This window comes from Marmota marmota, unplaced genomic scaffold, assembly GCF_001458135.2.
Source record: "Marmota marmota marmota unplaced genomic scaffold, marMar, whole genome shotgun sequence".
Lineage (NCBI taxonomy): Eukaryota > Metazoa > Chordata > Mammalia > Rodentia > Sciuridae > Marmota > Marmota marmota.
In genome coordinates, this window is record NW_026000205.1 from 3,354,262 (window position 1) to 3,362,924 (window position 8,663).

Consider the following 8,663-nt stretch of genomic DNA (forward strand, 5'->3'; position numbering starts at 1 on the left):
AAAAAAAAAAAAAAAAAAAAAAAAAAGAACACACCTTAGAATCTTCCCATTGAAGGATGGGGAGGCCAGGGTGTTGATGCAATGACTTCCATCTTCCTCTGGACAATGGTTGCCCTAGGGGATGTGTATTAGTCTGTTTCTATTGCTATAACAAATACCTGAGGCTTGGCACTTTATAAAGTAAATAGGTTTAATCTGGGTGTGGCAGTACATGTCTGTAATCCCAGCTACTCAGGAAGCATGAAGCAGGAGGATCACAAGTTGAAGGTCAACCTGTGCAACTTAACGAGCCTCTGTCTCAAAATAAAAGGGCTGGGCTGGGGATGTAGCTCAAGCAGTAGTGCGCTCGCCTGGCATGTGTGCGGCCCAGGTTTGATCCTCAGCACCACATACAACAAAGATGTTGTGTCTGCCGAAAACTAATAAATATTAAAAAATTCTCCCTCTCTCTCTCTCCTCTCTTTAAATTAAAAAAAAAATAAAAGGGCTGGGGGTGTAGCTCAGTGGTAGAGCACCCTGGGTTTAATCTCCAGTACTGCAAACTAAATAAAGAAAATAAATAAATAAGTACATCAGTAGTCCATGATGGGTTGGCCCCATGCGTTCAGCTTCTGGTGAGGGCTCCTGTGGTCCCATCTCAAAATGGCAGCAATGTCACGGTGGGAACACACTTGAGGAAAAAGATGTCACCTGGCAAGACAGGAAGCCAGAGCGATTCAAGGGCCAAGTTTGCCTGAGTAATAGGAACTAATCTTGGTCCCTTAAGAACTATATTAACCCCCTCCAAACACAAGCACACCCAATAACCCAACCACCTTCCACCCCAGTTCCCTCCCCTTTTTTTTTTTTTTGGTGGGGGAGGGGGGGTACTAGGGATTGAAGACAAGGGCACTTAACCACTGAGCCACACCCGCAGTCCTTTTTATTTTCTACTTTGAGACAGGGGCTCCATAAGTTGTTTAAAGCCTCTGCTAAATTGCTGAGTCTGGCCTTGAACTTTCGATCCTCCTGCCTCAGCCTCCGGAGTCCTGCTTAGGCCCCGCCTCAACAACTCCTCTCCATCACCAACCTGAGGACCAAGTTCCCAGCACAAGGACTTCTAGGAGCCACAGTCACACCGTTGCTCAACCACAGCAGGATGTCCAACCCACCCACGCTTCTGAGGTGGGAGCCAAGGAAGGTCAGCGGTGCCAGAGAAAAGCATGAGGGGGGCCATGGGTGCTGAGCTGAGGAAACCGCAAACCATGGGGCAGGTGAACACAAGTAGGCCAAAGGGCAGCAGGAGGGGCACCAAGAGTGTCCACTGCAAGGGACGGTTCTGGACAATGTTTTTAGGGGGGGAGTACTAGGGAATGAACCCAGGGGCACTCGACCACTGAGCCACATCCCCAGCCCTCTTTTGTATTTTAATTAGAGACGGGGTCTCCCTGAGTTGCCTCACACCTCACTTTTGCTGAGGCTGGCTTTGGACTCTCGGTCCTCCTGCCTCAGCCTCCCCAGCTGCTAGGATGACAAGCGGTGCCATCAGGCCCAGCCTGGACAATTTTTTTAATCAGAAAATTATCTCTTCTTGAGGCTGGGGCTGGGGCACAGCAGTAGCCCACTTGCCTGGCGTGTGTGAGGCACTGGGTTTGATTCTCAGCACCGCCAATAAATAAAGAAAATAAAGGTCGTTCAGCAACTAAAATATGTATATACAAAGAATGAAAGAAAATAATGTCTTCTCTCGTCAGAAGCAGTGGTCCTCTTTCTGCTCACAGGTCCAAACCAGCATCTCCACTTCACCCCTAAGTCAATGCTCAAAAGAATCATAGAAAACGGTCTAGCTTAAGGAGCCCTGAAATGGTTACTTTTTCTGAAGCACAGAACGATCGGCAGACTCAGGAGGCTCAAATGGGCTGGGGAGAAACTACCGAGAGCTAACAGGGCGTGTAGAACAAGAATAATGAATATCTGCAGAGAATTGAGGGGGGACATGGGCTACTTGAAGCAAGAAGAGGAAGTTAAGAAGTCGGACCTAATTGGGGCTGAGGGGTGTGAAGAACGTAATCATTGAACTGAGGGACTCCGTCGGCCTGCCTTACAGACACAGGTAAACCAGGGATGAGCACGGAGAAGACCCCAGCCCGGTAGGCGTCTGCGAGGGTCAGGAGAGGACTGCAGATTGCCTGCCCACGACGCACAAGGTCAGGGCTCCATCTCCAGCCCTGGGGAAAAAGGTGGGGGGAGGGGAAAGACAGAGAGATGGAGACTGTCCAGGAAAAACTGTGATACAGTCATCCCTTGGGATCCACAGGGCACTGGATCCAGGACCACCCTGGATACCCAAATCCGAGGATGCTCAGGACCCTGGTATAAAGTGGTGTAATATTTGTATACAACCTCCACACATCCTCCCATTTATTGATGGATTGATTTTTGATACCGAGGATTTAACCCAGGGGCACTTAACCACTGAGCCACATCCCCAGCCCTTGTTATCTTATTTTTGTGACACGGTCTCACTAAGTAACTTAGGGCCTCACGAAGTTGCTGAGGCTGACCTAGAACTTGAGATCCTCCTGCCTCAGCCTCCCAAGTTGCTGGGATTACAGGTGTGCACCACCCCACCCAGCTTCCTCCTGCATTCTCTAAGTCTTCTCTAGTTATGTATAATGCAAAGCAGGTGCTATGTCAATAGTTAAACTGGTTTATGACAAAGAAAAAGGTCTGTACATGTTCAGTACGTGAACAGACAGGATTTTCAAAATATGTTCAATCCTCATGTGGTTGAAACCACAGATGCAGAAATTGCAGATGTACAAGACGACCATCCATGCGAAACAGAGTGAATGTTCGTGAGCACCAAAGACACGCACAGAAGGCCCACCGCGCAGTCTGTCCTTCCCAGACTGTTTTGCAATAACCAAGAACTGGAAGATGAAGCTGGGCTTGTGGCTCAGTGGCCGAGAGCTTGCCTAGTATGTGTGAGGCACTGGGTTCAATCCTCAGCACCACGTAAAAATAAGTAAAGGTATTGTGTCCATCTAAAAAATAAAAATAAATAACTGCAAGTTGCCTGAATGTCCATTAACAATAGAACGAATGAATGAATGCATCGCACAACAGAATGTCACCCGATGGGAATGAATGCTCTGCCCTGTGGGCAAGGCCTGGCTAAACCTCATAAATATGTCGAGAAACAGAAACCAGCTACCCAGACCGTGCCTTCCTGTGCAACTCTGGGAAGGAACAGAACAGGCCAAAATAATCAATGGTGTTGGAAGCCGGGACGGTGGTCCTCTTTGGTGGGGGAGGCCCAGGAAGAGGGCGAGGGAATTTCAGGGGGGCCTGGTCAAACTCTCTTTCTTTGGGGGGGTTTAGTCCTGGGAATTGAGCCCAGGGGCATTGAACCACTGAGCCACACCCCCAGCCCTATTTTGTATTTTATTAGAAACAGAGCCTCTCTAAGTTGCTTAGGACCTTGCTAAATTGCTGAGGCTGGCTTTGAACTTGTGATCCTCCTGTGTCAACCTCCCAAGCCGCTGGGATGACAGGCCACCATGCCCGGCTGTGTATGCCATCTTATGAAGCTCGCACAACACCTCTCTGAGGCATGTACTGTATTATGAACTCTATTTCACAGGTGACGTAAGTAAAACCCAGAGACGTTAAGTAACTTACCCACGCCTGGCCACGCCATTTCTTACTCTGAGCTAGGATTACTCGCTTGTGTTCAGCAGGGGAAAGTGCACCAAGTCGTACGTGGGATGTCCACAGCCTTCCATATGCAGTTCGGTTAATATTTACACCCCAACCACTTAGTAATGAACTTTCCTCACCCTCAGAGGCTCTAAATGGCTTATGATGAAAATTATTCGGGTTATGGAACCAGACAGCTCACTTTTCAGGGAGTGAGGGTTCCATCACGCATGTGAGCTCATTTAGCATAACTGGTGCAGTTCTGTGCAGCCCAGTGTGGCAGCCATGAGCCACATGTAGCTACTGAGCGCTCAAGATGTGGCTCTCCCCAGCCTCCTGAGCTGTGACACACTAGATTTCAAACACTTAGTCCAAAATTTTTTCAAGATACCTCCTTCATGTCTTTGTACTAATGACGTATTTAAACAACACTTTAGCCAGGCCCAGAGACACACACTGGTAGTCCTAGCGACTCTGGAGACTAAGGCAGGAGGGTCGCAAGTTCAAGGCCAGCCTCAGCAACTTAGCAAGACCCTGCCTCAAAATAAAAACTAAAAAGGGCTGGGGATGTGGCTCAGGGGCAAAGCGACCCTGGGTTCAGTTCCCATTATCACAAAAGAAAAAAAGATATTTTTCAATATAGTGGATAAATTAAAATTAAATTATTGTTAAAATTAGTTTAACCTCTTATTGGTTTAATGCAGCCATGAGAATCTTTAATTACATAGGTAGACTGCATTTTACTTCTGTTGGTGCTATTCCAGAATGTTCCTCCATAATTAAGAACCACTATTAAGTGGTTGCCAATTTTTTCTGTTTCTGAATTGTAAAGTTGCATTGAGTTTGGGGTAAGGAACAATTTATGTGGATTTTAGTGGAATGAAGCTTCATTTTGTTTCTCGGTGGTGAAGTTTATATGACTCCAACTATAATCATTCAGTCCTCTCTGGGGAGAGGCAGTTATAATCAAAGATGTCAGTCATGCCAGACACTAAAATAACAAAGAAGTGTCTCATTAGGAGACATATGAGCATGTGGACATATGTGTGGGCCATTTTCTCTCCAAAGAGAAATGTTTTGTTCTAAAAAAGGAAGTCTTAAAGTACCTACATTGAGTCATCTTATATTTTTTTTAAATGTCAAACTTGATCAAATGTTAGATAACAAAAAAGACTGGATTTATCATACTGAGTGCCAATTTTTTTTTTCTTCAGAAACTGAAAAATAGAAGTAAAACGATTGTTTTTAAAAAATGTAAAAGTAGAGTTTCTAGGGCAAGAATGCCTGCCTCATTTCCACCTGGGAGCTGTGCAGCGTCGACCAAATGATCTCACCCCCCTCAGACTGGTGCCGACCCCATGGCTGGTTATCAAATTCAATGAGATCTTTAGGGTTTAGGTCTGAGGTGTCCCCCAAAAGCTGATGTGTAAGAGAATGCAGGGTTGTGCAGAGGTGAAGTGACTGGCTTGTGAGAGCTGTGACCACCTGCGTGGATTAATCCACTGATATGGATCCACTGGTGATAACTGTAGGCAGACAGAGTGTGAACAGAGGAAAAGGTCACTGGGGCATGACTTTGGGGACTAGAGGAAACAGGTCTCTGGGGCGTGACTTTGGGGACTAGAGGAACCAGGTCCCTGGGGCATGACTTTGGGGACTAGAGGAAACAGGTCCCTGGGGCATGACCTTGGGGTTTGTGTTTTGCCCCTGGTGAGCACAGCTCCCCTCTCTTCCTGGCTGCTGGGTCCTGAGCTCTTTCCTCCACCGGGCCCTTCCCCCATGATGCTCTGCTTCACCTGGGGCCCAGCACTGGAGTCAGTCAGCCATGAATGGAAACTCAGAAACCATGAGCCAGAGTACACTTTTCCTCCTCCAAAATTGTTCTTCTCAGGTCTTTTGATCATAGCAACACAAAGTCGATTAAACAGAAATCATACAGATGAAATGACCAGAACAGTTGGTAGAGTATGACAGATTGTTTTGTTCAATTATTGGAAGCTGGGGCGTGGGAGGAGATCGCAACCCTCTGTTCTCAGGGAATCAGTGGCAATGAAAAGACAAGACTTGCCAGTCATCCCCCAGGAGGCTGAGGAAGGAGGATCACAAGTTCAAGGCCAGCCTGAGCACCTTAGCAAGACCTTGTCTCAAGATAAAAAATAAAAAGAGCAGGGGATGTAGCTCAGTGTTAGAGTACTCCTGGTTTCAATCCCCAGGGCCACAAAAATTAAATAAAGTAAAATAAAAGATACATAGTCTGGGGCTGGAGCTGGGGCTCTCGGTAAAGCACTCCACTAGCATGTTTCGAGGCCCTGGGTTCAATCCTCGGCACCACATAAAAATAAATAAATAAAATAAAGGCATTGTGTCCAACTACAACTAAAAAAAGTAAAATAAAATAAAAAGTTTAAAAAAGGATACATAGTCTGTTGTATTTTCTCCTCTATCATCGTTGCTGATTTTCTGAGAATGGGGCAAAGAGATCTTCAGATAATTTACTTAAGAAAACCAGGATTCTGAGCTGGGGCTGGAGCTCAGCAGTAATGCACTTGCCCGGCATGTGTGAGGCACTGGGTTCGATTCTCAGCACCACATACAAATAAAAAATAAATAAAGGCCTACCAACAACTAAAAAAATATTAAAAAAGAAAACCAGGATTCTAATACCATCATACTTTAGGCATATAATAAATTTTGTGTGTTCTTTTTCCTATAAAAAAGAAAAGAAAACTGGCCCTAGTTTATAAACTCAATCCCACTCCTTGAGTAGGAAAAACTCAATACATGATGTATCACCTAGCAGGCCACCTGACTGTCGAACCTTTGTCTGTCCCTCCCTCTGGATAGGGTCAACCTCCTAGGTGATAAAACCAGGAGAGGTAAAGCCAGCCCTACCTGATGTTCTCAGGGTATCAAGACAGCAAGTATCCAATCATCAGGCAGAGACCACACCAGGTGTGCTAACAGGAAGAATTTAATACGGGATTTGTTAACTTGGTACTGAAGTAAGGCATTGATTCTCCAAGTGTGGTCCCCAGACCAGCAGCATCAGTATGACCTGGAAATGTGTTAGAAATACAAATTATTGGCCCCACCCCCGGACACACTGGATCAGAAACTCCAGAGTTGGATGCCAGTAACCTCTGTTTTTTTTTTATATAATATAAACCCTCTGGATGATTCACACTCAAATTTGAGAACCATTGAACATTTGCATTTTGCAGAGAAATCAAAGAAGGAAAACCAGAATTATTAAAAGTTATAATCTTGGGCTGGGCTGTGGCTCAGTGGTCGAGCACTCGCCTGGCACGTGTGAGGCACTGAGTTGGATCTTCGGCACCACATAAAAAGAAATAAATAAAATAAAGGTCTTGTGTCCAGCTACAACTAAAAAATTTAAAAAATAGTTACAATCTTGAGGGCTGGGACTTAGATAACCCCGAACACTTTCTCTCTTACAAATAAAAAGACAGGACACCCAGTTCAATGGGAATTTCAGATGAACAGGAAGAGGAAGTCAGAACAGGAGGGGATGTGGCTCAGTGGCAGAGCACTGGCCGAGAGTGCTCAAGGCCCTGGGTTTGATCCACAAAAGAAGGAAACAAACCGGACCAGGAAGAGGAAGATGGATGGGTGGCCCAGCACAGATCACTTTTGAATTCATTTGCAGGCATTTTTTTTTTCTTATTCCACCACTTGTATTAGGTTCGGGGAGGGTGTCCTGTTGCCCAGTGCAGCCTCAACAGGAACACCAGGTGTCAATCATGACTTTAGGACCAGGGCAACACATGACTGTGACAGACGGACAATCAGGACAACAGACTTCCCTTGGAAGGCTATGTTCACGGCGCATGGTGACAACCCTACTCTTCAGAGTCCCACCAGACCCTCCGTTCATGTAGCACTTCAAAGGCAGATCTCTTTTTGAAAGGAACAGAACAAGGGGCTGGGGATGTGGCTCAAGTGGTAGCACGCTCGCCTGGCATGCGTGCGGCCCGGGTTCGATCCTCAGCACCACATACCAACAAAGATGTTGTGTCTGCCAATAACTAAAAAAATAAATAAATAAATAAATATGTTTAAAAAAAAAAAAGAAAGGAACAGAACAAGCTGGTAGCAGTTATTAATATTCATGCAGCCCCCATATTGCACAGGAAACAAGGTTGATACTATGAATTTTTTAAATTTTATATCTGATTTATTTTAACTAGTGTCTGATGCAGAATAATATCCCAGTGTATTCAGGGAGTACGCCACCTTTGTCTCTGCAAGAGGTTCATTTTTTAATTATTTACTTTTTAAAATTGTGGTACAATATATGTGACATAAAGTTGACCACTATAACCATCTTCAAGGGTACGGTTTAATGGCATTAAGCATGTTTGTGATGTGGGACAATCATCACTGCCCTCCATCCACAGAACTATTTTGGGGGGTGGGTGGGTACTGGGAATTGAACCCAGGGGCACTTAACTACTGAGTCACGTCCTCAGCACTTTTTATTTTTTTATTTTGAGACAAGGTCTTGCTAGGTGGCTTAGGGCCTCACTAAATTGCTGAGGCTGGCCTCAAACTTGCAATCCTCCTGCCTCGACCTCCCAAGTCACGGGATTACAAGTGTGGGCCACCATGCCTGGCTCTTAGAACTCAGGTCCTCTTTGAGACCCTGCTTTTAATTATTTGGAGTATTCCTATTGTTTGAACGTGTTCCCCAAAATTAGTGTGTGGGAACTAGGTGCAGTAGCGCATGCCTGTAATCCCAGTGACACCAGAGGCTGAGGCAGGAGGACCGAAAGTTTGAGGCCAGCCTGAGCAACTTATTGAGACCCTCAACAACTCAGTGAATAATCAATTAAAATTAAAAATTTTAAAATTCCCGAGTGAGAAATTAATTCCCAATGCAACAGTATGGGGAGGTGGGGCCTAACAGGCAGCTGTGAGATCACCCCACCTTCATGAATGGATACTACTGAGTGGACAGAGAA